This window comes from Pogoniulus pusillus, chromosome 23 (genome assembly GCF_015220805.1).
Source record: "Pogoniulus pusillus isolate bPogPus1 chromosome 23, bPogPus1.pri, whole genome shotgun sequence".
NCBI lineage: Eukaryota > Metazoa > Chordata > Aves > Piciformes > Lybiidae > Pogoniulus > Pogoniulus pusillus.
In genome coordinates this window covers 19910234-19937872 of record NC_087286.1, presented here as the reverse complement: position 1 = coordinate 19937872, position 27639 = coordinate 19910234, and the positions used below count along the sequence as shown (strand labels likewise).

General features: G+C 47.9%; 1 protein-coding gene and 1 long non-coding RNA gene across 6 annotated transcripts in view; both read left to right on the top strand.

The window, feature by feature from the left end:
* DPP6 (dipeptidyl peptidase like 6) overlaps positions 1-27639 on the top strand; it is a 547256-nt gene that overhangs the window by 221764 nt on the left and 297853 nt on the right. The gene's annotated exons all lie outside the window — the stretch shown is intronic.
* Positions 10432-12060, top strand: LOC135185843 (uncharacterized). Its single transcript, XR_010306654.1, has 2 exons — positions 10432-11147; positions 11910-12060. It is a non-coding gene; the product is annotated as an uncharacterized LOC135185843 (long non-coding RNA).

Below are 27639 nucleotides of genomic sequence, written 5' to 3'. Positions count from 1 at the left end.
AATTTGGATAGCAGCTCACAAGACCACTACTTCAGGTGGGATTGACTCCTGCCCTTCAGTTCCCTTTGTTCTCAGGTAAGGAGCTGTAGTAATTTATGCATCTTGTAGTCCCCATGGTCGATGAAAGATTTGGCCATCTCCACCTCAACTCTCCTGATGTCAAAGACTTCCCATGGCTGAGTCAGGAGGTTCTGTTGTTTTACCCTCAAGAATGATGGCTCAGGTCTGAGCCACACTGAAAGGACTTGCTTGGGAAGGGCTCAAGCAGCAGAAACCAGAAAACTATTAAGCATCAACCACTATTAAGCATCAACCAACTGCGCTTTAAGTTGCATCAATCACATTACTTTTGGTTATGAAAGTGAAAACTTCCAAATGTCCATGTTGAGGAGGTGCTGCTGCTGTGTTTGTGATGCATGTTTCTGCTGAGGATGGCTGAAAACAAACTGCATTGATTGAGTCAGAATGGTAATAATGGGAAACATTTTAGTGGGTACTTAGGCATGGCAATTAGTGCTGCGGAGGTCTTCCTTGCTAAGCCAGGTTTGCTTCAGCTCATCTTGGTAATTGAGGGCCTGTCCTCTGTGTTGGGAAACAAACTGTAAATCAGTAGGAATGTAGATTGCAGGCATTGCTGTGTACTGCTCTAACTCTTGTGCTGTTTCTAATTGCACTGAACTGGTACTATCTGGTGTATTGGTTCAGAGTGGGAACTACTTCATTTACTACATGTGTAAGTGTCTGTCACTGCTTATTTGCCATGGTCAGTAAGGGACTCCCAGCTGCAGTAAAGCTGTTAAAGGTAAACTGGATGTAGGAATTTACACACACTTGCAAACCTTGCAACACTGCTCAGGCCACACCTTGAGTGCTGTATCCAGTTCTGGGCTCCTCCATTCAAGAGAGGTGTTGAGGTACTGGAACATGTCCAGAGAAGGGCAATGAAGCTGGTGAGGGTCCTGGAGCACAGCCCTGTGAGGAGAGGCTGAGGAAGCTGGGGGAGTGCAGCCTGCAGCAGAGGAAGCTCAGGGCAGAGCTCATTGCTGTCTGCAGCTACCTGAAGGGAGGCTGTAGCCAGGTGGGGTTGGGCTCTTCTGCCAGGCAGCCAGCAACAGAAGAAGGGGACACAGCCTCAAGCTGTGCTGGGGGAGGTCTAGACTGGATGTTAGGAGGAAGTTCCTGGCAGAGAAAGTGATTGGCATTGGAATGAGCTGCCCAGGGAGGTGGTGGAGTCTCTGTGGCTGGAGGTGTTGAAGCCTGGATGGGGCACCTGGACAGGGCAACCTGTGCCAGTGGCTCACCACCCTCACTGCAAAGAACTCTTTCCTAAGATCTAGTGTGAATCTCCTCTTGTCAATAGTCCCTTCCCAGCCTTCCTGTAGCCCCCTTCAGATATTGGAAGGCTACTATGAGGTCTCCTCGAAGCCTTCTCTTCTCCAGGCTGCAGAGCCCCAGCTCTTGTAGCCTGTCCTCATAGCAGAGCTGCTGCAGCCCTCTGAGCATCTTGTGTGTTTAAAACTTGTTTTGTTTCACTTGTCTGGGCAATGGCTTTTCACCTGTGACTCTCATTCCAGGGGCTGGCTGCAGCTCTGCCTGGAGGTCAGTCTTGCTGATGCTGTGCTAAGAGCTCTTTGTCATCACTGTTAGCATGCCCTGCAGAGTTCACTTTAGCATTTCTAGTTGGCATTTGCATCATGAATGATGAGATCTGTGGTTTCTGGAGTAAAACCTTGGCCCACTTAATGTCTCTGGAAGACCTCCATCAACTTTAATAGGTCAAGAGTGAGATGCTGAGGGTCTTCTGGGTGAAAGCATCTCATTTAACAAGGCATGTGGCACAGGGTCTTAGGTGCATTGCTTGTAGAGCTGCATATATTCAGTTCTTGTTTAAATGAGTTTCAGCTTGTTATTAAGTGACTAATGACAAAGAGAGGTGTTAGGAGAAGAACAGCACTGCAGTCCAGCTCGCCTGTTCAGGGACAACATGAGCAGCTTCTCTGATTTTGCATTATTTACCTCCAGGGTGCAGGGGTTTCTTCCTTCCACAGCCTAATCCTGTGTTATTTCCTGACAGTGCCCACATGAGCTTCACCAGCATGTGTTTGGCTCCCACAGAATGAACTTCTCAGCACTAACAAACCAATGACAGGGAGCCAGTGTTTTGCCTTTGACTGGTTTTATAAAATCACACTGATCTTCCTCCTGGAGTGCTGGGATTTGTTAAAGTACAGGGTCCAGATGCCCCTGTTGGATACAGGAACTGGAGTGTGGTCCCCCAGCTTAAGTTCCTAAATAGAATCTCAGCTTTTCCTTCCAAGCAGAAGAAAAAAAAGGAGGAAAGCTGTAAACAGTTTAGTGTTCCCAAAAGTATTAATGGGGAGAAGCTGAAATGCAGCTTGTATTCAGCAAAACCAGTTTCCTATGCCAAAAAAAGGTACTTTTTATTGCTTGTATTCAAAGCACTGACAAAATGCTAACAGAAAAGAAGAGCTCACATCTCACACGTTTTTAGTGCTACAAATCACTTCCTCACCAGTGGGATTTGAAGGTTTCTCTGCCTTCTACACTACCTGAAGGGAGGCTGTAGCCAGGTGGGGTTGGGCTCTTCTCCCAGGCAAGCAGCAACAGAACAAGGGGACACAGTCTCAGGTTGTGGCAGGGGAGGTCTAGGCTGGATGTTAGGAGGAAGTTGTTGGCAGAGAGAGTGATTGGCATTGGAATGGGCTGCCCAGGGAGGTGGTGGAGTTGCTGTGCCTGGAGGTGTTGAAGAAAAGCCTGGATCAGGCACTTAGTGCCATGGTCTGGTTGGTTGGCTAGGGCTGGGTGCTAGATTGAACTGGCTGAGCTTGGAGGTCTCTTCCAACCTGGTTGATTCTCCGGCTGTAATGGCTTGCTCCCTTTGCTATTAAGTGTTTCTCTAGGCACTCTGGGAGCAGAGGGGTTCTTTTCCTTGCAACAGTTCATATCTTCAGGCAGGAGGACTGGCTTTTGCCCATGCTTCATGACAGAAAGAGTGATCTCCAGCCTAGGCTAAAGACGTCCTAAAGTAGAGGACTGATCACTGAGGTGGTCAGGGAATTTTGGACAGTTTTATACAGGTTATTTGATCTCAATACTAGAGCAAGCAGATGCTTGAGACATAGCAATGTATTTATGCTCATTTTTCTCCTTCTGTTGCTCTTGGCTTTTCAGTAGCTCGTGTGTGAGGCAAGGGGGAGAAGTATTTCTGTGTGTTGACTCAGTTCTCCAATATGACCAAGGGGGAAGTAGGGGCTCTTGCACTGAGATCAGTCTTAATTTTGTCATTCTTGCCCACTGGTGAGAAGGAAGTACCCTTTCCATTTTCTGCACAAAGGACTATGTTGGGAGCTGAGTGATGCCAGCAGGCACCCTTGTGTTAGTAGAAAGCCTGAAGGCATATTTAACCAGAGGATGGATGGATATCTGCTAGGGCACATTTGAGAACGTGTAGCTTAATTCATTCAGCCTCGGGGGAGAAAAAAGGTCTTTGTTGATGTGCTGACTGTCTCAACTATCTGGGAAAGCCATTTCTGATACAGAGAGCTCTCTGTCATTCAGTGTACACATTTGTTTTGAGCATCTCTCTTGCGTTAATGTACTGAAGTAGCTGAGCTGTATTAAGCGTAGTAAAGCTGCATGTTCTCAGAGATGCACTCAGAGAATGAAGAGGCCAGTGCAGAAGAGGGTACACTGAGTTACCCCAAGGTAGTCCTTACATCCAGGCTTTGGACTTGTGCAGTGCTGTGGCCTTAGAGGCTACTTTGTTGGCCACTTGGGAATGTGGCCAGACTCCTAGGCTGTATAGTTGGTAGTGTGACAGAATTTATGATGCTGGTTTGAAGCAGGGATCTGATCTGTACAGAGTGTAATCAGGATTTTCAGTCAGCATTTCCTGCTGTTCCTTCTTGTGTCCTGTTGCTTTTCCTCTTAAAGCTCAGAGCAAGCACTTGCTGGACCACCTGAGTGAAGCAGGTTTATAGTTGCCTGCTGCATTTCACTGCTTTTATTGCTTCTGTGGAACTGTTTCTGAAACCTGAGCATCTCTCAAATAGTGACTTGATTGACAATAAGTGGATGGGACTCTCTTCAACGACTGCAACAGTTTGGGGCTATGTATAGCCATTGATAGGGCAAGAAGTCCTCTTGCAGAAGGATATCATTGCACTGCCTTTCTTGCGGTGAAGAGCAATCCCTCCTGCAGCATATCAAGACTGATAGATAGCTGCAAGTAAAAGCCACAGGCTGAAGGTTTTTGACACTTTGTTCTCCACAGAGGTACTGCAGAGAACTGTGACAGATTTCCAGCTCTCCACTTCGATTGTGTTCCCTGTCAGCTCTGCCAGAACCATTTGTTTGCTCAGCAACTGAAGCGGTAGTGGCATCTATTACTGAGAACAAACTCATCTTATTTTAAAAGCCATAAATTAATAAAGTGAAGCTGAGCTCTTTTTTTGGAAGACACATAGAAGTCTCCTCAGAAATCATAGAATTTGTGGTGACTCATAAATGCTTCATGGATTCTTCTTCAGCAGCCTTTTGCCTTTCAAACATGAACGAGCTTTTGTTGGTTTATTACTGTTTGGTTTAGTCATTTTGATACTACCAAAGATGATACACGAGTACTGTAGAGATGAAGTATGGCAAATGCCTCTGCTTTCCCAGTCCACTCCTCTAGGGCTTGATAATTGCCTCATAATTTGCATTTTAGGTATGTGTACACATTAATTCTGACCACTGCAGACTTGGTTTTGCAGTGGGATTGCATACAGGGTGTCCACTGAGCATATCTGTGATGCTCTCTGCGTGCAAAGTCTGTGCAGGTTGCTGTAGCTGTTCTGTGCATGGAGCTCCTCTGGGTGACAACCTCAACCAGACTCTAGTACCTGAATTTTGCAGCAGCTATGCCCTGTTGACAGAACTACCCACAACTCAGGGATCACAATTCCTTCAGCAAGACTCAGCCTGCTGCTCAGGCCAGCTATTAGATTCTGTGGAAGGTCCTCTTCTTGGACTCATTTCTTCTCTCTGCTTCTAGCTACGCCTCTGTATAAACTGATGATGGTTTTATTGTTTCTGTGTATAAGCACTTTAAAACCACTGATCTGTTCCAAGAGCCATGTCTGGATGTGAGGAGGAAGTTCTTCACAGAGAGGGTGATTTGCCATTGGAATGGGCTGCCCAGGGAGGTGGTGGAGTCACCGTCCTGGAAGTGTTCAAGAAAATACTGGATGAGGCACTTAATGCCATGGTCTGGTTGACTGGATAGGGCTGGGTGCTAGGTTGGACTGGATGAGCTTGGAGGTCTCTCTCTTCCAACCTGCTTGATTCTATGAGTAGCCAGATGTGGCTTGCAGAGGTTTTGAGCAATTCATTACTAAAACCTCTCGGGTTCTTTCTTTCTTTCCCTTGCTGTTGCATCTGTTCCCCATCACTGAGAGTGCAGGGACCCGTAGAAGTTCCCTGAGGAGTTTGCTCCTTGCCATGGCATGCAGAAAGTCTGGGCACAACCTCATGCCCAGGGTGCTCTGCCTCATAGGGGATGTGTGTGTGTTGCTCCTGCTGCCCTTCAGATCTGTGCAGACTGTGCCTATTTTCCTTCCTCATTCTCTCCACGCCTAATTTCATGTCTGCTTGTTGGACACAGGGCAGTGCAAAAGGTACTCTGCCTCCTTTTCATGATAAGAATATTTGTAAGAGTATCTTGAAGAGGTCCCTTTGACCTCTCCCTACCATACCAAATCCAGAAATCATATTTTCCTTGCCCTTATTTGTTTGGCCTCCTGCTAGGGATTGGTTTGTTGCCTTCAGCACTCTTTCACAAAGCAAGAGGAAATGCTCAAAGGATTGCAACAATTAGGGTAAAGATGAATGTTAAAACACGTATAAAGTGCTTTGATTCAATGATGAGTAATGTGGAGATGAGTTTATAGCAGTCTACATATTTATGAAGGATGTAAACATGAGGGAAATGAGAAAATATTTGTCATAACACTTTGGAGTTTAATTCATATGTAGGGAATGGAAGTTTAAATGGAATAATGTATGCTGAATCTAAAGCAAATCCTTCCTCCCTGCAGCATTTCTTCAGCTATGGAATAGTTCCCAGGGATGCAGCTAAATCCCTTTGCCATTACATGAAAATTTTCAACTGACCTAGAGGAAGCACTAAAATATTGATTTAGGAGAGCAGCCTTGCATCAGTAAAGAGGTGGTCTGAATGATCTAATGGTTGGGGTTGTTTTCCATCACTGATTCCCCAGATCAAATCATCTTCGGATTTGGCAAGATCTGCAGAGGGTAAACAACCTCAGAGACGTAGTTTCTAGTTTTTGTGCTATGCAGTGAGGATAAACAGCAACTGCTGCAGTAAGCCTTCATGAGGCTGTGATAGTATCACATCTAATTGTTCTGCAGACTCTGTTGTGTTTTAGCTTGATGCTGCTGAGAGGGGAAAGCAAAACTTTCTTACTTCCTTTTGAGCCAGCAGCGCTCAAAGTGAGGGTGCTGAAGTTGTTCTGGAAGCAGCAGTGCCTGTGAGCATGGTTGATATGGGTCCAGAGAAAACAATCTGTTAGGCTGCCTAGAGCAAAATTTATTCCTCAGCCCTGCTGCAGTACTTAGACATTTCACAGGACAACTCAAACAGTAATTAATTCCTGAGCAGCCCTCTGATGCAGGCAGACATCAGTCACCTCATTTTACAGGCTGGGTTCCTCAGGAAGGTGTAAATCTCTCACTGAATGTGAATATGTACTGGAGTTACTGGGCACTGTCAATACCAGCTTACTTAGCAGGGTCTACAGAGGAGTTGAGCTGCCTGGCACTGGTTGTCTGGATTAGAAAACTGTCTCTTTATGCAGCAGCTCACAGGAGTTGATGGCAAAGTCACCCTTACAAAGTTCTAGCTTTGTCATCTGCTCCAAATCTGTTCCTAGTTGCATCCCCCATTGCAGTGCTAGAGGTTGCTTCAGAGGGTTGTTAGCAGCATCTGCCCAGATGAAGCTCTCCTTGCTGGATGTGCACTGGGCAGATAAGGGAGATGGGCTGAATCTGGAGATCCGTGCAGCACCATCACACAGTCAGGAGCTGTCATGAGAGCTTCTGAGAGCTCAAGTCTGTCCCTTCCCAGAAGTCCAGCACTGGCAATCATTTGGAGTAGCATTTCAGTGTACAACTACCTGAAGGGAGGCTGTAGCCAGGTGGGGTTGGGCTCTTCTGCCAGGCAAGCAGCAACAGAACAAGGGGACACAGTCTCAAGTTGTGCTGGGGGAGGTCTAGGCTGGATGTTAGGAGGAAGTTGTTGCCAGAGAGAGTGATTGGCATTGGAATGGGCTGCCCAGGGAGGTGGTGGAGTTGCTGTGCCTGGAGGTGTTGAAGCCAAGCCTGTCTGGGGCACTTAGTGCCATGGTCTGGTTGACTGGCTGGGGCTGGGTGCTAGGTTGGACTGGATGATCTTGGAGGTCTCTTCCACTCTGGTTAGTTCTTTGATTGTGTAAGTTCTGTGATGGAAGCACAGAGATGTAACACCTGTGGAAGGCTTTCAGAACCTAACAATGTTTTTCTTTATCAAAGTACATACAGAATTATAGACTCATTGCATGGTTTGGGTTGGAAGGGATCTTAGAGATCATCTAGTTCCAGCCCCACTGCTATGGGGAGGGACACATTCCACTCAGATTGCTCAAAGCCCCTTCCAGCCTGGCTTTGAATACTTGCAATAATGGAGTATCCATAACCTGCAAGTGCTGGCACCAGTGCTGTGTAACATCTTTCTTAGTGACATGGACAGAGGAATTGGTACACCCTCAGCAAGTGTGCAGGTGGCACCAAGCTGTGTGGCACAGTTGACTGCTAGAGGGCAGGGATCCATTCAGAGGGAGCTGAACAGACTGCAGAGCTGTGCCCAGGCCAACCTCGGGACATTCAACAAGGCCAAGGGTAAGGTCCTGCATCTGTGTGGAAACAATCCAAAGTACAACTCCAGCCTGAGAACAGCCCTGAGGAAAACACCATGGGGGTCTGGGGTGATGAAAGTCAGAGTTCTGAAAAGACCTGGAGTCCTGTGTGCAGTTCTGGAGCCCCCAGCAAAAGAAGGACATGGAAGTGTTGGAGCCAGTGCAGAGGGGGCCACAAAGATGCTCAGAGGGCTGCAGCAGCTCTGCTGTGAGGACAGGCTGAGAGAGTTGGGGCTGTGCAGCCTGGAGAAGAGAAGGCTTTGAGGAGACCTTAGAGTGGCCTGACAGGATCTGAAGGGGACCTGCAGGAAGCCTGGGGAGGGACTATTGACAGGGGCTTGTGATGACAGGACAAGGGGTAATGGGTTTGAACCGGCAGAGTGGAGATTGAATGTGGATGTTAGGAAAGGGTTGTTTGCAGTGAGGGTGGTGAGACACTGGCACAGGTTGCCCAGGGAGGTTGTGTCTGCTCCCTGCCTGGAGGTGTTCAAGGCCAGGCTAGATGAGTCCTGGAGCAACCTGTTCTAGTGGGAGGTGTCCCCACCCATGTCAGGGGGTTGGAAGTGGCTGAGCTTCGAGGTCCCTTCCAACCTAAACCATTCTGTGGTTCTCTGTGGAGGTGAGTGTCTGGGAAGAGGCACCAGCTGGCGTAGCACACCCAGGTGCAGTTGTCTGTATAGACTGAGGATGTGGGTTGGGACACTGTTTCAAAGGAACACCATTTTCCAACTCCATCTCCAAAGAGATGGAGCTCTTATGGTGCTAAACACAAGCCATTTTACTCTGAATTTAGACACTTGGTCATACAGAGACAATGTGACATTAGTGCATTACAGTCACACAGGGTACATGAATGTTTGATTATGTGGACAGGAAGTGATGAAGAAAATAAGTCTTGCAAGGAAGAGAATTTGTTAAAATCAAGACAATAAAAGCACAGCAACTGGCAGGTAACCTAAGTGGGAAGAAAATCTTCCCTGACTTAGTTCAGAGATAAATATCAAGATTCAGGAGAGGTTTCAGGCCATCTGCTAATGTAAAGCAGGTTCAGTGCCAAGAAACACCATCTTGGTACAAAACTAATCTGCCTTTTATGATCCTGTAACTTGTAATAAGTCAGATGAATTTCTCTAAGGCAACTAAATATGGCATTGTTAAATTGTCTTAATATGAGCATGGTAAGCAAGCATCCAGGCAGCTTATCTTAGAGTGAAATAAGTTCATATATAATGAACATGGTTATTCACTTTGCCTTTCTGACTTCTGCCCATAGAAAGCTCCAGGCCACTTTGGAATCTCTTCTCTTGTTTTCTAGAGTTCCTTTGTTAGTAGCATAGCTAAAGAGAAGGGATGAAGCCTACAGTTGTTATCACCTGTGCTAAGCTCCTTCCTGCTTGCTGTGTTCTCCTGATTATCTTACATTTCCTCCTTATATTTCCTTCCCTCAGTAATGCCTATAGGACTACAGACAGACTCAAGATTAAATGATAGGACTGCACTTAGCTTAGTCTTTCTGACATTCTTCCCTGCTACTTAGGATTGAGGTCAGTCATCTAAGGATCCATCTCCTAATGAGCAGAAAGGTTTGCTTTGAATCATTAAGTCTCACAGGTCTCTTCTTCCTGCATCTCTGAAGCGGTTGACAAGAGGCCCTTTCATTTATAAGCTCCTGGCATGCTCAGATAACTTTCTTACATGGCTTGACTCAGTATCAAAGACCATTATTTACTTACCAAGTGTAATCCTTCTCTGGCCTCCCTGCAGTGGAATACAGCTGAGGTACCGGCCTGTCTGGGGCTCAGCTGAACGCTGGCTGAAGGGTGCTTCGTGCAGAAGAGCTTTTCATGACTGGCAAAATCCCCTCACCTGCAAGCCCAGTCCCAATGGCAACATTTTATCTTCACCTCTCCCTCCTTTCTTCTCCATCTTTTATTTCCCCTCATCTTCCTCTTTTCCTCTCCAGCTCCTCTTTCCCCATCTTCTTTCTTTCCTCTCCATCTTCTCTTTCCCCATCTTATCATAGAATCAACCAGGTTGGAAGAGACCTCCAAGATCATCCAGTCCAACCTAGCACCCAGCCCTATCCAGTCATCTAGACCATGGCACTAAATGCTTCATCCAGTCTTTTCTTCAGCATTTCCAGGGCCAGTGACTCCACCACCTCCCTGAGTAGTCATCTTCCTTCTTTTCTTTCCATCTCCTTACTTTCCCCCCTACCTTCCTCTTTTCCTTTCCCTCCTTACAGCACCACCTACCTCCCCTTTTCACCGTACTTGCTGCTTTCCCACCCCACACCACGTTTTGCCCTTTTATCCCCCAAACCCAACCCAGAGCACCTGGGTTCTATTGGAGTCTCCTCCCACCCCAGGTGTGGCCACTTTGCCCTCCCTGCCCACTCCCCTTTATAATGAGCCCCAGGACGGGCAGAAGCCTCAAGTTTGCCCAACTGGGCAGAGGGATCCTCCTCCCATCATCACTGGTGAGTCCCCAAGGGTGCATCACTGGGTGAATGGTGGAGGTGATCTAAAGGCCGGGGGGCCTGCTTGGCCCCCCGGCTAGGTAGGGTAGGGAGCTGCTCATTACTTGAACATCAACTCACTGGCACTGGCTGGGGCTCCTCACTTAGGCTGAGCTCTTCTGTGTTTGCTTGCAAGGAGACACAGAGATGAGAGCACCATGGATGCCATAGTCTCCCTACAGGTGGCTGTGGCTGTCCTTGGGAAGAAGAGAGGTATTGCTTCACCAGAAGAACTCAGAGCACCGCACTGGTAAAACCATTCCAGCAGTACAAACTTGGGGAAGATGAACCTCTCCTAACTTAAATGAACTCTGTGTAGGTTGGAAAACCTCTTTTCAACACTGCCAAATCTTTGAGGTGGAAATGTGCCTGTTGTGAGGGAATGATTGAAGTGTGAAAGCCACCTATCTGTGAGAAGCCTGTAACAGATACCCACCTGCACGGATCAGTGGGACTGTGTAACACCAGCTACTGCTGCATGCTGATCTCTTTTTAGAGCCTCTTTTCCTCCAGTCCCAGTGTCAGTCTACAGCTAATGCTGTAGCACCATGGAGTTGTCTATCAAATACCATCTCACAAGGCCATCCTGATAATGTAAAGGCCCATAGGATGTAGAACTGGAGCAGCCAGCTTTGCTGATGGGCTGAAGCAGGGTAAGAAGATAAAAAGCTTCAAAGGGATGCAAAGGAAAGTCTTGCAGTGAGCAGAGATTAGGCATCCTGGTTTGGGTTGCATGGAAAGGCCAAAATTCATAGGGGACTTAATTGGGAAGAAACATTGATTCAAATAAAGATTTCTTGGCTTTGAGTTTAAGGGACAGAAGCTCTCTTGTTCTGCTTTTCACTCGAGTGGGGCCCCTGCAATCCCTTCAACCAAGGGAACAGCACCTTCTTGCTTCCATCTCCATAGGCAAAAGACAGAATCATAGACTCAGGTAGTTTGGAAGAGAGCTCCAAGCTCATCCAGTCCAACCTAGCACCCAGCCCTATCCAGTCAACCAGACCATGGCACTAAGTGCCCCAGCCAGGCTTGGCTTCAACACCTCCAGGGATGGTGATTCCACCACCTCCCTGGGCAGCCTATTCCAATGACAGTGGCACTTAGAAGAGTTCCATACTAAAGCATCAAGGTTGTGCTTGGGACCTAAGGCTCCATTTCCTAGGATTGTGCAAACCTTGTCTTGTCCCTGGGATTTGTCTCAGCCTTTCATCTGTTCTGGACAGCAGTCACAAGGCAGAGCTCAGAAAATCTAAGGAAGATGGAAGGATGGTGGCAGGCTGCTCAAATTGTGTGGTGCCTGAGAAGACAGTAGAATAATACTTGGGTAGAGATCCTGTTAAGCACTTGTGGTAGACACATTTTTTTCTGTAGGAAGAATATAATCCTTCAATTTTACTTCTTCTTTTCTTTTTCAGTACCCTCATGCTTCAACTGTTGCAAGCACTGTGTATGTGTAAAATGCAAGGCACATTATGCTGGCTGTTTGGAGAGTCTGACAATGTGACTGGTTCAATGTCCTTTAACTTCTGAATGGTGAATGATCTATAAATATTTTAACACTCCTGCTTCAACTATAACCTCACTGAAATCCATACTGAGGTTTCATTTCCCTGACAGATGCCTTCAGAGCTGCAATTTCTTCTGGTCTTACTGTTGCAAATCTTCAGCAAGAAAAGCAAGGCACTGCTGGCTCAAGCCTACTCTTGAAGTCTTTGGCTTAAGATTGCATTGCAGTCATTGTCACCTTCTTGCATTTCCCCAGACCACTGGGCCCTAGCAAATCTTCACAACACCGATGGGTGCAGTCCCCAGCATAGCTCCAGGCTGGGTGGAGAATGCCTGAGAGCAGCCCTGAGGAACAGGCCCTGGGGGTCTGGGGTAATGCAAAGTTCAACAGGAGCCTGCAGGGTGAGTGCAGCCCAGACGCAACCCTGTGCTGGGCTGCAGCAAGAGCAGTGTGGGCAGCAGGGCAAGGGAAGGGATTCTGCCCCTTGGCTCTGCTCTCCTCAGACCCCCCCGGGGCACTGTGTGCAATTCTGGAGCCCCCAGCACAAGAAGGACATGGAAGTGTTGGAGCCAGTGCAGAGGAGGGACATGAAGTTGCTGAGAGGGCTGCAGCAGCTCTGCTCTGAGGACAGGCTGAGAGAGTTGGGGCTGTGCAGCCTGGAGAAGAGAAGGCTTTGAGGAGACCTTGGAGTGGCCTTCCAGTGTCTGAAGGGGGCTCTAGGAAGGCTGGGGAGGGACTGTGGACAAGGTCCTGTAATGACAGGACAAGAGATAATGGGTTTAAAGTGGCAGAGGGGAGATTGAAAGTGGATGTTAGGAAAGGGTTGTTTGCAGTGAGGGTGGTGAGACACTGGCACAGGTTGCCCAGGGAGGTTGTGTCTGCTCCCTGCCTGGAGGTGTTCAAGGCCAGGTTGGATGAGGCCTTGAGTGACCTGTTCTAGTGGGAGGTGTCCCTGCCTATGGCAGGGGGTTGGAAGTGGCTGAGCTTTGAGGTCCCTCCCAACCCAAACCTGTGACTCCGTATATTGTCAGGGATTAGCTGCACCCTGGCTTTGCTCTGAGGTGCAGTTACCTGGAGTTTACAGCCCCCTGCTATAAATGATGCCTCATCCACCCCTTCGTTTCTCTCGGGGTATGTTATCTGCAGTGTCCTCCTTGCCTCAGACCTCAGATTCTGTGGGAAGAGGTCAAGAAGGAAAGTCCCCTGCACAGGCTGTGGCTGGAGAGTCAGACCCAGTTCTCTCCATGGTCGGAGATGCTTTGACAAGAATTCCCTCTTACCTATTGAATAAAGCAATAAAACAATGTAGTGGTTGCAATACCATTTCCACACTGTGCAGGCATACTGGGAAGATAATATCTACTGAGGAGGGAGAAATGTTCAGACACAGCAGTGCTTAGGATTGCATTTGTGCATATATCAATGGCAGTGAAACATCCTTGAATAATCTCTGCCTCAAAGCAAAATTTGACTTGCCTAATGATCTCATTTTGTCTTGTTGGGTGACTAGAAGGTTATGATAATCTCAAGGGATCCTCTGCTGAAGACTATGTGCAGCAGTGCTGCTTTTTCTATGCAAGCATGAAGGAGATCAAAAAGGACCATGAAGATGCTCAGAAGGCTGCAGCAGCTCTGCTATGAGGACAGGCTACAAGAGTGTGGGCTCTGGAGCCTGGAGAAGACTTGGAGGGGACCTTGGAGTGGCCTTCAAGTGTCTGAAGGGGGCTACAGTAAGGCTGGGTGCAGGATGAGGAGTAATGGAGGTTTAAAGTGGCAGAGGGGAGATTCAAGTAGCTGTTAGGAAAGGGTTGTTGCAGTGAGGGTGGTGAGACACTGGCACAGGTTGCCCAGGGAGGTTGTGGAGGACAGAAGCACCCAATGTGATCTTCAGTCACATTGGGTGCTTCTGTGCTCCACAACCTCCCTGGAGGTGTTCAGGACCAGGCTGGATGAGTCCTTGAGCAACCTATTGTAGTGGGAGGTGTCCCTGCCTATGGCAGGGGTTTGGAACTGGCTGAGCTTTGAGGTCCCTTCCAACCTAAACCATTCTGTGATTGTAAATTTAGAGTTTCAGGGCTTGGTGGCTAAAGGAACTACCATATCAGGCTGGTGCCATGCTTGTCTTCCTCAGCAGCAGAGCAGGGAACCAGCATGACAGTGCCTCACATCAATATGATGTGTAGGGTCAGTGCTGTTTGTTGAAGCTAAGAGTGATGCTTACCTAGTGGCTAACACAAGGTGTTTAATCCTGTTAGGTTACATAGCAGAACATGGGCTGTCTACATGCATAGAGGCAGAGCTGACCAACTGACCCCTTCCTAAATCCCCCTCACGCAGCTAACTGCAGATAACAACTTCTCTGCTGGCCACCTTCAAGGATGCTCTTCTCCTGCAGCTGTGCCTCCTTATCAGAATGACCTAATGTTACCCTTCCTACTCTCCTTAGTTCAGACTGCTCAATTCTGCCCGAACCCTGCCAGGCTGAAGCACGAAAGGAAGATTGTCTTTTCAGTGAGGGTCACTGACAGGGAGGAGTGTAAAACCATCCCAGCCTGTGTAGCACATCAGTGGGTACCACTGTGTGCCACCACAGCAGGGTTGACAGAAAGGTGTTTCTCTAAGAAAACTACTCTGGCATTCAGTTTTCTGCTTGCCTTACTTGTGGTGCTCACACCTACCTATTAGTTATAAATACTCACTAAAAAGCTCCTAGACTAAGGCTGCAGACATATATTTTACTATTAACTGATGTTCTGAGCTATGCACCTGGCTTTTACTTCTGCAAACCCAGAGTCTTCCATCATCACCCAAAGGCTGCACCTTTCAAAAGAACCCTAGAGCCCTCCCTGACTGCCTCAATGAAACATACCAGAGAGTCACTCTGCTTGTGGCTTGTTTCCTGCACTCTCTAATGAATACTGAGCAATGAGTCTGTGGTTATGTAATTTGTAAAATTGATCTGCTCCCTACAAGTCTGATTCAGTGGCAAAGAAAAAGTGAAGGCAGATGAAATGTCTGCTGTAAAGGTTAAGTGCATCTTTTATTTTCCATAGAGGACTACATCTCTTCCTAGAGGAGTTTTGTGTATCTGAACGACCTTGTGGAAGTGAGTTTTCTTTATTCAAAATCCATAGTTCCATCAGGAATTTCTTCAATGATGTTATGGACACGTTCAGAGATTTAGGAGGTCAGGAAATAGAAAAGGCTAAGCTATAAGCACAGCTTTACCCCTGCTATCAAATCAGGCTGAGGAGGGAATTAAGGGAACAGCAGGTTTTACTCACGGAGGTGAGATAGGCATTTGGCAGTGATGTCTCGCTGGATTTCTCTGTTCTCAGCTGCCTCCTGACATTGCAAGCAGTATCCAATAATGGGATAGAAGCCCAAGGCGAGTGGCAAAGCTGCCACACTCAGAAATGCCTTGAGACACAGCTGGCACAAAACAGGGATTTGTGGAACTGATGCTGCTTTTGCAGTGGCAGGGGAGAGCCAAACTTGGTCTGAGCATAACCAGTTCCGGGTGCCACCAGCAGCCCTCCCTCAGCTGGACCCCAGGACTTGTCAGGCTTTCAAGTTTGCACTGAATGGTGTAAAAGTGGGGAGATCCTTCCAAAGGCAGGGATGGTGTGAAACTGAGAGCCACCCAAAAATGTAGGAGCTGTCCAAAAGTGAGGACAGTCCAAAAGGGGAATTCTGCCATGGCAGGAACCTCTCCTGTTGGGCACTCTGTCAAGGCAGGAGCTCTTTTCAAGGCAGGAACTTCTTTTGTTTTCTCTGTTGCTCTGTTTATCCTTTTCTAGGCAAAGTGTCCCTTTACCACTTTATGCTGGGTGTGAAACCCCAGCCAGCCACCAGCCTGACTCCAGGGAGGGCTGCCACACGGCTCAGCACATGTGCAGAAAGGTGCCTCCTGTGTTCCCCATTCAAGCCTGAAAGCATTTCTTCTCCCCATTCAAACCTGGGGGGGTAGGACAAGGAAAGAATTTGGAGTGCTCCAGAACAAAAACTTCTGGGACTTTTAATATGTTTGTTGAACTTTGCTGAATTTTGTTGAGTAACCCAAGTCCAAAAATGAACTGAGCACACACACACATGTAAAGCACAGTCACAGCAGAGCTGTTTCCTTAGCCAGCCAGCTTTACAACATCCCATTAAAAATAAGCAGCCAGGGAATCTTTGCAGTTAAAAGAAGTTGTTGTCCATGTCACCTGAGATTCTAGAGACAGGAATCCTGTTTTGAGCAGCCTTCTGCTTGGGAGCCAACCTGTAAACCAGCAGCACTAAATTAAGCATCATTCTAGAAGAAGATGGAGCAATGTTTAAGCCACCAGTTAATGGGTGATTAGTGCACACCATTGCTCATTACTCCATCAAGGAACTTGCTCTCAGTCAAATGACAAGCAATGAGAAATGCTTTAATTGTTCCTAAATTATTTGGTGGTAATTAGTCGGCCAAGGCAGTATTTCCTGAAGAAATATGTGTACCCAGCAGTGATTAACTAAAAGCATGTTGGTGTTTTTCTGGCCTCTGTGTGGCTGGGAGGATCTGTGCCTATGCCAGAGTGCTCAGGCTTTGCTGCATGATGACTGCTTGTCAGCTGAGCCAAATAAATGCAACCATTCTGCCTCACTTTACATCTTGGTTCATACCTCACACAGAATCTCTTAGATTGGAAAAGACCTTCAAGCTCCTCGAGTCCAATCATCAGTTTCACACTGACAAGTCCTTGACTAAACCAAAGCCCTCAGCACAGCATCTAATCACTGTGAATTGCTATGGCTGGAAAGGGCCACCAGGAGCATCCAGCCCAACCTTCATCACCAGACCGTAGCCTCAAGCACCACATCCACTCTCCTTTTAAACACCTCCAGGGGTGGCGACTCCACCACCTCCCTGGGCAGCCTGTTCCAGTGCCTGACCACCCGCTCAGGAAAGAACTTCCTCCCAACAGCCAACCTAAACCTCCCCTGGTGCAACTTGAGACCATTTCCTCTTGTCCTATCATTAGTAATTTGGGAGGAGAGACCAGCTTCAGCCTCACTACAACCTCCTTTCAAGTAGTTGTAGAGGGCAATAAGGTCTCCTCCCAGCCTCCTCTTCTCCAGACTAAACACCCCCAGCTCCCTCAGCTGCTCCTCATAGGCCATGTTTGCCAGACCTCTGCCCAGCCTTGTTGGCTTTCTCTGCCCCTGCTCCAACACTCTTTCTCCAGGACTTAATAATTACCAAAAGCATAAATGAGGGAACTTTATATATGTTTCAGGCTGTGTGACCTCGATCATCAGGTTTAGTGGTGTAACTGCTGTTGTCCACCTCCTTGCCCTCCATCTGTATTACTGACTTGGTCCTTCTGCCATGAGTGGTTGTTAACTGTTGCAGCATGGCTCTTGCTTGAAGGATTCTTGGCAAAAGTTGAAACCCACAGAAGCTGCTGTGATTTGTGGCTGCTGCCATTTAGGGATGGGTTTTAGCGCGGAAGTGAAAACCACCTTGAAAATTGGCTGTGTGCAGCTACCTCTGTGAACGAGAGAAGCTTTTTGTGCTTGTACATCTACAGACTTGTTCACACACTTGGATGTTATTTTGTTCATGGTGATGAGCCAGAAATTGGGAAAGGCATGACTCAGCAAATTGTTTAGAATCAGAGCAGTCCATAGCATCATAGAATCATAGAACGGTTTAGGTTGGAAGGGACCTTGAAGCTCAGCCAGTTCCAACCCCCTGCCATAGGCAGGGACACCTCCCACTGGAACAGATTGCTCAAGGCCTTGTTCAACCTGGCCTTGAACACCTCCAGGTAGGGAGCAGCCACAACCTCCCTGGGCAACCTGTGCCAGTGTCTCACCACCCTCACTGCAAACAACCCTTTCCTAACATCTACTTTCAATCTCCTTTCTGCTACTTCAAACCCATTCCTCCTCATCCTGCCATTACAAGACCTTGTCAATAGTCCCTCCCCAGCTTTGCTGTAGCCCCCTTCAGATACTGCAAGGCCACTCCAAGGTCTCCTCAAAGCCTTCTCTTCTCCAGGCTGCACAGCCCCAACTCTTGTAGCCTGTCCTCATAGCAGAGCTGCTGCAGCTCTCTGAGTACCTTTATGGCCCTCCTCTGCACTGGCTCCAACAGTTCCATGTCCTTCTTGTGCTGGGGGCTCCAGAACTACACACAGGACTCCAGGTCTTTTCAGAACTGTGACTTTCAACACCCTGGACCCCCATGACCTTTTCCTCAGAGCTGCTGCAGCCCTCTGAGCATCTTGGTGGCCTCCTCTGGACTGGCTCCAACAGTTCAAAGTCCTGCTGTGGATACTTCTCTCTCTCTTTCTCTCTTTGGTTTCTGTGGGTTTTAAATCTCCTTTTATTTCCCCATACAAGTGTGAAGTTTTGCTGCATGTTAATGAGAGTTATATTTGCCAACCAAGGGAGGAGTGACCCTCCCTAGCCCCCAGCTGCTGTAAGGACTTCTTCCTAACACCTACTTTGAATCTCCCTTTTAGTTTAAACCCATTACCCCTTGTCCTGTCATTACAAGACCTTGTCAGTAGTCCTTGCTGTAGGCCCCCTTCAGATACTGGAGCATCCTTGATAACTTCTGTATCTCTGGGCATGGAACATATAATTTCTCCTGTAAGCATCATTTTGGGCTACTTCCAGAACATCCATGTTAATGTAACACAGATGTGTTTGCTTTATCTAGTGCTGAATACTAGGTGAGTCAAACATACCTTTTTGGTGAGGAGTTTTAGAGCAGAGGTGTCAGTGAAAGAGAGTCTGTTCTGGACAGATAATTGAACAGCTGGCAATGAGTACAAAAGGCACCACAGAAGGAAAGCAGGCAGCTTTTCTTCTGTAGCTGTAACCTGCACAGTGCATCCTGGTTTTTCCTTCTGTCTAAAGCAGGCAGCTGTACAGCAATTAACATCAGCGTGAATTGAGCAAGCTTGCACATTGTCTTCAAAGTCATCCAAGAAAGCATCTGCATCCTTCAAAGTAGCTGAAACACCATCTTGATATGATGTGCAGTTATTCAGAGCATTTGTAAGTTTTCTTTGGGGCAAGTTAAGTGCACTTTATATGTTTTATCTGGGTGACTTCTAGTGCATGGGAATGTGAATTATTCATACCTTGCTTTTTGGGTCTGGGAGTCTTTATACAGCTTGTGTTTGCTAATGCATTTGATAGGCTGTTTTGTGCACTCATACTTTATATAGGTAATGGCAGCAATAAAATGTGTGCTAAATTATCCATTCTGTAGCAAGAGCTGGTACAGGCTGCTTCATCACTTCTCTCTTCTCCTTCACAAAGCTAAAGGTAGTTGACACGATGAAGCTATCATCTAACTCATCAGAACTGTTACTTGGTATGTTGATGTAGGACTGGGATTGTTGTCCAATTTGTTGAAGCAATGAAAACTCAGATATCTGCTCTGGAAGCTTCAGTACAATACCCAGAGTCCATTTGGGGCTTCTTAAATTTGTGGTATGAACAAACAGAATCAATAGTTGTCATCTGAAGATAATAACTGATAGTAGTCTTGAGTGCTTGTGTGTGACTGTAGCCTCTGGCTAAACTCATGTCCTGTTTTCACAAAGAAAAAGGAGAAGAGGGCAACCTCTGTAATTTCTCACCCCAAGTGACACAAGATCTGAAGGACTACGAAGGTCTCTTTCTTCCCCTTGTATTACAGAAGATTTCTTACAGGTGAAAACATTGCCAGGGCAATATCCATAAAAGTCTTTCATTGCATTCCATGGTGACTCTTCCCAGGGAAGCTGCTGGGTTTGGTCAGTATGGTTCCTTGAGGCTGCTGAGTAGACCAGAGCTTCATTTTGCTAGCATCAAAAGGTGGTTCCTGCTGGACATCACTTTCCTGTTCACAGTATGAACAAGCCAAGGTGATTTAAGGAAGGGTTTGCAAACAGAGTCTTAGATGTAGCTGGCTCCGACTACCTCCTGGAATTGGCAGCTACCTCCGGGAATTAGCATCTGCCTCATGATCTGGGGCACTTTGCAGTGTTGGATCTCCATGGCTCTTAGGCAGGGCTAAGTCCTTTGCTTTGGGTCGTTTGTGCTGTCCTTGGAAACAACTGCCAACAAGTTAACGTTGCTCAAGGTCATTTTTTCATGGGCAAGGTCTCCTTAACAGACTTCTGCAGTCTCTCAGGTCTTTAGTAGGATTTCTCTCCTCTCTCCTGGCCATCCTGATCTAGGATTGCTGTTGAATTGTAGGTCTGCACAGCTAGACTGAGTGTATCTCTCCCCTCAAAGGTTGGCATTCAAAAGAACTGTAGAATGACTTAAACCTCGCTGCAGTCTTCCTCTGCACTTGGCAGTGCTAACTGCTCCAGTGTATAAAGTGCACTCTCGTGGGTTTGAACACTTTAGGACCACATCATTCATTGCCCTGAAAGCTCCAATTATCAAAAGGTGGCTGCAGTGGCACATATGTATGCCTCAGATAGGCTGAAGACATCTTTTACTGGAAAAGGATATTTGAGCAGAGACAGAAAAACAAGCAGTAACCCCAGCAGACAAACACCAGACACAACCCTCCCTGAATTAACAACAGGCAGGTGCAGGAGCTGTCTTCTCAGGTAGTGAGATTGCCTCTTATATGGAACTTTAGCCCAGCACCTTGGACATTTCTGTAACCATTTGGATCCTCAAGTCAGACTTTGTCATGTAAGGAAAATTTCCTCACAGCTCTCTGAGCCCCTTGTAGTGCTAGTACCATATGCTGCCTTGGTGCTGCTGTCGAGGTGTCTGTCCTGTTGGATTTTATTGCAGGAGGAAACAGTCACCAATTGCATTATTACACAGCTTGTGTTCCCCTTGAGCCTGGCTCCAGATCCATGTTCCAACTCATAGAATCACAGAATCAATCAGTTTGGAAGAGATCTCCAAGCTCAGCCAGTCCAACCTAGCACCCAGCCCTGGCCAAGCAACCAGACCGTGGCACTAAGTGCCCCAGCCAGGCTTGGCTTCAACACCTCCAGGCACAGTGACTCCACCACCTCCTTGGGCAGCCCATTCCAATGCCAATCACTCTCTCTGCCAACAACTTCCTCCTAACATCCAGCCTAGACCTGCCCTGGCACAACTTGAGACTGTGTCCCCTTCTTCTGTTGCTGGTTCCCATCAGGTAGTTGTAGACCGCAATGAGCTTTGCTCTGAGCCTCCTCTTCTGCAGGCTGCACACCCCCAGCTCCCTCAGCCTCTCCTTGTAGGGTTTGTGTTCCAGGCCCCTCACCAGCTTTGTTGCCCTTCTCTGGACACCTTCCAGCACCTCAACCTCTCTCTTGAATTGAGTGGCCCAGAACTGAACACAGCACTCAAGGTGTGACCTGAGCAGTGCTGAGTACAGGGACACTATAACCTCCCTTGTCCTGCTGGCCACACTGCTCCTGAGCCAGGCCCAGTCTGAGTCCTGCTTAGTGTCTGGTTTGAGTATTCCTTTCAAAAAAGTGTTCATCTGTGAGGGTTTTGCCTTGCCTCTGGCAATGATCAATATGTAATGTTTCATAAAAGAGATTAAATGGGGGAAGAAAAAAACTACCCAAACCATTTTGCACTAAAGCAGTTGTACAGCACTGTTAATTCATTCTCAGTGCCCTGTAAGCATTTTGGGGAATTCTTAAGCCTAAACTGAGTCTGGCCTCAGGTTGCATGAATAAAAAATAATTACTGCTAATGAGCATTTTTATCATCTGGATTCAAAGCAGCCTGTCTTAATTAACTCAGAGCTGCTTTTACTTAGGGTTCTTTTTTAAAGGAGAAGGCTAAAACAACAAGTGAAAGCCAAAGAGGGTTTGCAGTGCATATTTCTCCAAGTTCCTACACATCACCTGAATTCTTATTCCATTGGCACTCTACAGCCTCATTTGTTAAACTTTTCCCATTCCTCTTGCATGGATTCCCATACTTCCCACTCTGATATGAACTAAATGAATCATAGAATCAGCCAGGTTGGAAGAGACCTCCAATATCATCCAGTCCAACCTAGCACCCAGCCCTGTCCAATCAACTAGAACATGGCACTAAGTGCCTCAGCCAGTCTTCTCTTCAACATCTCCAGGGATGGTGACTCCATCACCTCCCTGGTCGAACCTAGCACCCAGCCCTGTCAAATCAACCAGATTGTGCCCCAGCCAGGCTTTTCATGAACACCTCCAGGCACAGCAACTCCACCACCTCCCTGGGCAGCCCATTCCAATGCCAATCACTCTCTCTGACAACAACTTCCTCTTAACATCCAGCCTGAACCTGCCCTGGCACAGCTTGAGACTGTGTCCCCTTGTTCTGTTGCTGGGTGCCTGGCAGCAGAGCCCAACCCCACCTGGCTACAGCCTTCCTTAAGTTAGTTGTAGACATCACTGAGGTCTGCCCTGAGCCTCCTGTTCTCCAGGCCAGGTAGTTGTAGACAGCAATGAGCTCTGCCCTGAGCCTCCTCTGCTGCAGGCTGCACACCCCCAGCTCCCTCAGCCTCTCCTCACAGGGCTCTGCTCCAGGCCCCTCCCCAGCCTTGCTGCCCTTCTCTGGACACCTTCCAGCACCTCAACATCTCTCTTGAATTGAGGAGCTCAGAATTTGTATAAGTGGTTCTAGCATCCCTTAACTTAATAAAAGCACAAAATAAGTGTGGTCATCCTGAGGAGAAGAGAGAATATTAATGAGGCAATCATAAGGTCTGATTTCCAGAAATATGTGATTAGTTTTTAACAGGGCAATGAGAAGAGAAGGAATCACATCTTACTGATTTCATTTCCTGTAGCCTGTATAAGGACCTAAACATGATCAAAAGAAAAGGTCTATGTGGAATACTGATTCAGGTACATCTTCTTATGTCCCCTACTTAAATGTTGTGTTCATCATTACTCTCTGTGTATTGCAGTGCTTTACAGCTGAGATTTCTCAGCTACACACTTCCCACTGACGTTAATGGGAGTGGTAGATCAACATCCAGTAGGTGGCTTGCAAAATCTCAGCTATATTTTCACTGTGCTGTAGAAATAGTGCTGAATTTATCCTCACACCACACCTCAGAGACAGGTAAATATCTTTTAAACATATTTTATTGAAGTTGAAGTGTGCAGAACAGAGATGAGAGAGACATAATGGGCCTAATCCTATTGCCTTAATCTGGCATTGGAGGCCGTGATCAGGAGCCAAAACCATTAAGCATTCATCAGCAGAACTAGCCTGATGTTGTGTTTGCCTAATGGTGTTTGGAAGGATGAGCTGGGAGGAAAATCTGCCCTCGTGAGGAGGACAGGTAACACCCAAACCATCACAGCTGCCATCAGTGCTGCAGGTGTTGATCTGTTGGAGGGTAGAAGAGCCCTGCAGAGGGATCTAGACAGGCTGGATGGGTGGGCAGAGGCCAATGGGATGAGATTGAACAAGGCCAAGTGCAGGGTTCTGCACTTCAACTACAACAACCCCAAGCAGCACTACAGGCTGGGGCCTGAGTGGCTGAGAGCAGCCAGGGAGAAAGGGACCTGGGGGTGCTGGGAGAGAGTAGCTGGAGATGAGGCAGCAGTGCCCAGGTGGGCAGCAGAGCCAATGGCATCCTGGCCTGGCTCAGAAGCAGTGTGGGCAGCAGGACAAGGGAGGTTCTTCTGCCCCTGTGCTCAGCACTGCTCAGGCCACACCTTGAGTGCTGTGTCCAGTTCTGGGCTCCTCAATTCAAGAGAGATGTTGAGGTGCTGGAAGGTGTCCAGAGAAGGGCAACAAAGCTGGTGAGGGGCCTGGAGCAGAGCCCTGTGAGGAGAGGCTGAGGGAGCTGGGGGTGTGCAGCCTGCAGAAGAGGAGGCTCAGGGCAGAGCTCATTGCTGTCTGCAACTACCCAAAGGGAGGCTGTAGCCAGGTGGGGTTGGGCTCTGCTGCCAGGCAGCCACCAATAGAACAAGGGGACACAGCCTCAAGTTGTGCCAGGGCAGGTCTAGTCTGGACGTTAGGAGGAAGTTGTTGTCAGAGAGAGTGATTGGCATTGGAATGGGCTGCCCAGGGAGGTGGTGGAGTCGCTGTGCCTGGAGGTGTTGAAGCCAAGCCTGGCTGGGGCACTTAGTGCCATGGTCTGGTTGATTGGCTAGGGCTGGGTGCTAGGTTGGCCTGGATGATGTTGGAGGTCTCTTCCAGCCTGGTTGATTCTATGATCAGCACTGCTGCTTTATGCAGCAGTAGAGATGATCTCTGCAGCTCTGCTGGGTTTTGCAGGGTTTGCTGAGGCCTGAGGGCAAACCACATTATGTGACTTTTATATTAAAAAATCTAATATTTAATTCATCCAAGAAACCACAGGACAGGGCTGGAGAGTGCTTCACCTTCAGGTGAACGCTATTTTCTCTCAGCAAGTGAAGGCACACACAGGCAGTGAGTCAGGAGATGATTGTGCTGTTGGAACAGCCTGTCACAGGCTGATGCATGATGTCACGGCAGGACACTGTCTCCTAGCAACTGCCCAGAGTTGCTGTCTTTACATTTAACCCTTCCACATTCCCATGCATGCCAGGATGCCACCAGGATGTGCTTGCAGGGCAGCTGCTGCTGCAGTTTAATCAATACTGTTCTTCCACTCCTCTTGGAACAAAGCAGGGGCAGGGCAGAGGGCTCCGACAAATTGACTTGGCTAAATGGGGTGGATCAATCTGTGATGCCAAGGCAATGCCATGGAATTTATCCTCCTTCTTTTACCTTCCCATTCCTATTCCTTGTGCTTTTTAGAGGTGGGATTGTTTGTACTTTATCAAGTGTATGGTAACTCCTGTGTTCCTGCTGAAGCATGCTTCTCTGCAAGGCTCTGAGTTCGTGGTACCCAATCCAGAAACAGTCTGAACTTGAGCCAGCAGTGTGCCCAGGTGGGCAGCAGAGCCACTGGCATCCTGGGCTGGCTCAGGAGCAGTGTGGGCAGTAGGACAAGGGAGGATATTCTGCCCCTGTACTCAGCACTGCTCAGTCCACACCTTAAGTGCTGTGTCCAGTTCTGGGCTCCTCAGTTCAAGAGAGATGTTGAGGTGCTGGAAGGTGTCCAGAGAAGGGCAACAAAGCTGGTGAGGGGCCTGGAGCACAGCCCTGTGAGGAGAGGCTGAGGGAGCTGGGGGTGTGCAGCCTGCAGCAGAGAAGGCTCAGGGCAGAGCTCATTGCTGTCTACAACTACCTGAAGGGAGGCTGTAGCCAGGTGGGGTTGGGCTCTTCTGCCAGGCAACCAGCAACAGAACAAGGGGATACAGTGTGAAGTTGTGGCAGGGGAGGTTTAGGCTGGGTGTGAGGAGGAAGTTGTTGGCAGAGAGAGTGGTTGGCATTGGAATGGGCTGCCCAGGGAGGTGGTGGAGTCTCTGTGGCTGGAGGTGTTGAAGCCAAGCCTGGCTGGGGCACTTAGTGCCATGGTCTGGTTGCTTGGCTAGGGCTGGGTGCTAGGTTGGACTGGATGAGCTTGGAGATCTCTTCCAAGCTGGTTGATTCTGTGGCTTTTCACTTTGTTATGGACTTCTATACAGACAGTGCATCTCCATGGTGCAGCAGCTCTGCACCATTCCTGTTTCCTGCCATACATGACAGCAGGAAAGATGTCGCTATCTGGAGAGGGAAATTGGTGATGAAGCTCTCAGTAAAAGCTTTCCTTACAGTACTCTACACTAAGGAAAAAAGGGCTTAGAAGGATTTTCTGGACCTAATTCAATCTCAGCAAGCTAAGCAAAGGAAATCCTGGTGCCATTGATTTTGAGATACAGAAGAGTTAACAAGGTGAAGGAAGGTGCTTATTGGTTGTGTAATGGCTCATGCCCAAGTCACTGTATTTAGTGAGCTGCCTTTGGTCTCAGGTGGTGGCAGAAAGGAGCTAGGGGCTTTGTTTAGTTCCTTTTGTATCTCTGCATTTACCTTCAAAACCAGTTAGATGAACCAAAATAAGACTCATTTTTTTTGCCTTGGGTCTGCTTTTTGGTTCATTTAGGCATTCTTTTGAGCAGCATTAGGGAAGCTGGCTGAGCTCAGCTCTGTTGGAAGGGTGCTGTTTGTACCAGTGGGGAGCTGTTTGTATTGCTGTGCTCTGCTCTTAAGAATCCACGTGTTCCTTGGCTGTCCCAGCTCAACCCATACATGGCATTTTAGACCGTTGTAATCAGAGCTGGTGGGAGAAGAACAACAGGCACCTGCTGAGCACATGCAGCTTGGAGAAGCAATCTGAAATGTTCAGATTCAGACCAAATTGAATCCTCATCCCTCATGTTGTTTCCAAGAGCCCAGATGAGGTTGCAAATGAATGAGGGCGAGGTCGCAGAATCACAGAATATTAGAGGTTGGAAGGGACCTCCAGAGTCCAACCACCCTGCCAAAACAAAGTCACCTAGGATAGCCTGCACAGGAGCACATCCAGGAGGCTCTTGTAGGTCTCCAGAGAAGGAGATTCCACAGCTTCTCTGGGCAGCCTGTTCCAGTGCCATGTCACCCTCAATGCAAAGTGTTTTCTTCTCCTGGTGAGGTGAAACCTTCTATAGTCAAGTTTGTACCTGTTGCTCCTGGTGCACAGAGACAGGGTGCACAGGCTGCTTCTCTGCCCAGTGTAACCTCATGAAAGTCCTGTGATCAAAGGCCCTTAGAATCAGCCAGGTTGGAAGAGATCTCCAAGATCATCCAGTCCAACCCAGCACCCAGCCCTAGCCAAGCAACTAATACATGCAGTGCCCCATTCAGTCTTCTCTTGAACACCTCCAGGCACAGCCACTCCACCACCTCCTGGGCAGCCCATTCCAATGCCAATCACTCTCTCTGACAACAACTTCCTCCTAACACCCAGCCTAGACCTCCCCTGCCACAACTTCACACTGTGTCCCCTTTTTCCATTGCTGGTTGCCTGAAAGAAGAGCCCAACCCCACCTGGCTACAGCCTCCCTTTGGGTAGTTGCAGGCAGCAATGAGCTCTGCCCTGAGCCTCCTCTGCTGCAGGCTGCACACCCCCAGCTCCCTCAGCCTCTCCTCACAGGGCTGTGCTCCAGGCCCCTCCCCAGCCTTGCTGCCCTTCTCTGGACACCTTCCAGCACCTCAGCCTCTCTCTTGAATTGAGGAGCCCAGAACTGGACACAGCACTCAAGCTCCTTTGTCTCAGCTTAGCAGCACTACAATCCCTCTTGCCAATCACTTTGGTAGTAGCTGTCATTATTTCATGTGATGTCTGCCCCACCCCAGTGCAGCAGCAGCGCTGCTGAGCAGCAGTGCTTGGTGCTAGTGCAGTCTGTGTTCATTAAAGGGAAAAGTTTCAGGCTCCTCACAGGTCTCTAATATTGCAAATCTTTCAGCATCGATTAGAGCTGAAGCTTGGGGCTTGAACACTAATGGTAGTGGAGCTTAACACTAAGGTGATCTGACAAAGTCGCCTAAGGAGGTTTTCATAAACCTTTGGTACAATATCTCTGCTTCTTTGCCAGTGAGAATTAACCTCTCCTTCCACAAAAGGGAAACTTCACCTAACTCATTTAGAAATAGCAGAGGGAAAGAGAAAATCAATCCATAATGAACAGCATCACATTAAGAAAATCTAATTAGAAATGGCTTCTCTTTTATTGCAGTGGTAATGGTTAGCCTTAGCAATGACATCACTGCAGGAGCCAGGAGCTTGTAACTGAGTGAAGTATTTTAAAGGT